A 617-nucleotide genomic window follows, 5' to 3' on the forward strand; every position below is an offset into this window, starting at 1 on the left:
TCACCCCTGATCAGCATAGACAACTTCTGAAATTCAGAACAAAACAGTGCATTCTGAGCTTCAGCAATAGATCGAATAAAGGCATTCTGAGCTTCGATTGTTGATTGAATCAGATTTCTCACTGACTGATATTGGTTGTCTGAATAGGCAGTTTGACGCTCTTCATACTGTTCCATACCTGCAAAGTATGAGTCCTTCAACCCTTGAAAATGAAGATCCATGCGGTTGTTGAGCCTTTGCTCCATAGCTTCCATCTGAGCCATACCGAAAACAGAATCCTGTGATGCTGTCCTAGAGGGCTCCCCCTGATTTGTAGCATTCTGATCACCCATGCCACCCTGATCATCATCACTGGACAGCTCCAGATCAATAGTAGTGTAGTCCTCTTTGTATTGACAAGTAGTACCATAGTTGTATATACCCATTTTATGAATTAGACTCTCACCAACCAGATGATCCTTATCAGTATACTCAACAATGATGGTGTCAAAAACATCGATGTGAAAATAATCCACAATGCGTGAAATGAAGATACCGTAGGGAAGCAGCTTCGACAGAGACAGAGACACACTGTTCATAATCTTCAATATTTCCTCAGGCCAGTTAATCATTACATT

This window comes from Lupinus angustifolius, chromosome LG20 (genome assembly GCF_001865875.1).
Source record: "Lupinus angustifolius cultivar Tanjil chromosome LG20, LupAngTanjil_v1.0, whole genome shotgun sequence".
NCBI lineage: Eukaryota > Viridiplantae > Streptophyta > Magnoliopsida > Fabales > Fabaceae > Lupinus > Lupinus angustifolius.